Below are 3173 nucleotides of genomic sequence, written 5' to 3'. Positions count from 1 at the left end.
TTGTTTACAATTTTTAATAATTGTTCAAGTATTTGTATAAAAATTGCCTACATCTGAGAATGAGCATATATATGATTCTCTCCTTCTTCTTTCCTGCTTGTTGAAAATATATATTAAAAACTTTTTTCTCCGATAGCATGCTTTGCTTTTTAGAAATAATTTTACTTTTTATACAAAGCAACTTATCCTCAATATCACCAACACTTTCATGAAATTCATTTAGCAAGGCTTCCAACATCAAAAAAGAGTGAGGAATCCATCCATGCCTTCGGTTATTTGCTTATTTATTCCCAAAGGAATTATTGATGTACCACGGACCTATAGTGATACAGGCCAAGACTAAAGCAGTCGAAAAAGTGAAGTGAATCGAAACACAAGAAATCATTTTCTTATGTTGGCATAAGTAAGAGAAAGATTAGTGATTGCATTTTTTGTATAAAGTAAATATTGATAAAACTTATGTAAGTTTACTTACCTAGATTCTTCAATTTCTATGCATACAGCCTCCAAACGAATTTTTATCATTTAAAATTTATAATTCACTGCAAAAATTGCATAAGCAAATAGAAATGTTATTCTTGTTGAATATGAAGAGCTGAAAGATTTGCTCGATATATTATCTGGAGTTTCTAGAAGGACTTATTATTAAGTATTTATTAATGCTAAAATTAGAAGAAATAATATTGTTACGGATATCCAAAATCCTGTTCATTCCAGCTAAGTAATAAAATCCCTAAAGAGGGAGAAACTAGGTACACATCCTCAGCGCGTCATGTAGCTGCAAAATATCCACGAGCAACCGGTGTCAGAAGTGAGATCGTGGAAACCAAGGGAAATGGTGAAATTAGAAGAACTCAAAGAGGATCAGCTCAAACAGGAGCTGAGAAGAAGAAACCTTCGTACAGTCGGTATCAAAGCTGAATTAAAACAAAGACTGATCGAACTGGAGCTAGAAAAAGACGGACAGGACCCGTCCGTACTTGAATTCGCATATAATATTGAGGGAAGGTAGCAAGCTGACAACTTGGGAAGAACAGAAAATGCAGCTACCGCAGGAAAAAAGCATAGCGAAGAAAAAGGCGAAGATGGTGCTAGTATATAAAACGTTATGCAGTTTTTACAACAAATGCAACAACAAACGCAACAACAAACGGAACAGATAGAATTAACCTGCGAACACATATAGACAAAACGTACCAGCAATTCGAAGACAAAGTTAATGTACTGAAAGAAAAAGTTGATAATGCGATAAGCCGGTTGGATACCAGAATAAATGCCCAGGAAGAAGATGCAGACGCCGTGAAAAGTGAAATTAAAGCCTTAAAAAATAAAGTGGCTAAGCTACAAATTAATGACGTAACCACCAGCTCTATCAAAGTAAAAACACTCCTATTTGGCGGCACCACTAACTACAAGCTACATTTTGGTGTTGTTGCAACAAAAAATATGTGGGATGATGACGAGAAAGCAGTGGCCTTAATAACCTCCTTGAGAGAAGCAGCAGCGGAAATTGGCGGAAATTATAGATGCATTGGAAAGGATATATGGTAGCAAACATGCGAAGGAGGTAAGCCACCTAGGTTTGTCTTCGCGCGAACGAAAGGATCCAAGATTATGCTACCGAGATCGAACGCCCAGCTAACCTCACGTATATCGGTGTGCCCAACGACGTGCTGGAAAGATTAAAAATCGACGCCTTTGTTAAAGGACTTCGTGACGCGGAACTTAAAAAACTGTATGGACGTTACCTAAAACGACGTTTACGGAAACGCTTGTCTTCGCGCTTACACAAGAAGCAGCTAGCGCGCTGTGGTCGTCAAGCATGAAGGTGGGACGCACGGAGGTAACCAGCGAGAACGATAATTTGGAGGTGGTTTCCGCGGCGCTTCGACAAGTCCTGCGCGAAAATAAGCAAGTGCCGGCTTCAAAAACACGCAAGTATTATGTCTGCCAAAAACCTGCTCATTTTGCACGGGACTGCCGATCAAAACACAAAAGAACACACTCCACATCATCTACACGGAATATTAGTGAAGGGCCAGTATATTATCCAACAAACAGGCATTAAAGTGAAGAGAGTCAGCACAGCGGGGCAACGGCCGACTCAGAAATTTAGTAGCTCTAGGGTCATTATTACTCAAGCAAAGAGAAGTAGCAGCAGCCTAACGATCGATGGGAGGACCCAGGGCTGTAACTACATCATAACGCTGGACATTGGTGCTTCTCATTGAATTATCAACAGTACAATAGTCAAAGAAAAATTCGAGCTGTTGGTTGGAGCATGGTTTCGAACGGTAACAGGCGAGGAAGCTGCTATGAAGGGAAAAGTTATGAGAAACATTTCGAGTAGCGATGTTTCGATGAAGCATGATTTTTTGGTAGCAGATATAATGGACGAGGTAGTATTGGGGATGGATTTTATGGCAAAGCACGGCTTCGTACTGGATATGAAAATGGAAGTGTTACAATACGCTAATATGACTTTGCCTTTGACTGTGGGATACGACAAACAGGCCGAAATGTTACAAATTGCAGTACAACGACAACAGAAAATCCCTCCAAACTCCGAAGCAATAGTATGGGCCACAGCTGCCCAAGAGCTAAGGCTAAGGGTTGTCGAGCCGAATAAAGAATGTACGAACGACACCACCATCATTGGAAAAGCGGTTGTGTCACCGGTCAACAATCTAATACCACTACGAGTATTAAACCTAACCAGCGTCACAACAAAAGTTCACAATGGGGACATTAAAGCGCAATGCCAAAGAGCCGAATATGTGGTAAATCATTAAGCCGAAATACCAAAAACATGCTCAAAGATATCCCCAGGAGCTAGCGATCTAGATGAGCAGCAGAAAATATATGCCAAAAAGTTTTTGTTGGAAAACTGGTCCATCTTTGCCGGCGGTACGAATTCGGATGGCCGTACTAATGTAGCGAAGCATTTAATCAAAACTGACGGGGCTGATCCGATTCGGCAACGACCTAGAAGAATTCCACTGGCAAAAAGAGGAGAAAGTATTCGTCAACAATTGGGTTACGCGGTTTGGAATTCCCATCGAACTGCATTCAGACCAAGGTAGGAATTTTGAATCTTCGATCTTTCAAGAGGTTTGCCAAAAGTTTGGCATTAAAAAAACTAGAACGACTCCGTTGCATCCTCAGTCTGGCGG

The sequence above is a fragment of the Glossina fuscipes genome, unplaced genomic scaffold (genome assembly GCF_014805625.2).
Source record: "Glossina fuscipes isolate IAEA_lab_2018 unplaced genomic scaffold, Yale_Gfus_2 113, whole genome shotgun sequence".
Classification (NCBI taxonomy): domain Eukaryota; kingdom Metazoa; phylum Arthropoda; class Insecta; order Diptera; family Glossinidae; genus Glossina; species Glossina fuscipes.
The sequence above is the reverse complement of the archived record's forward strand: the minus strand, read 5'-3'. Positions refer to the sequence as shown.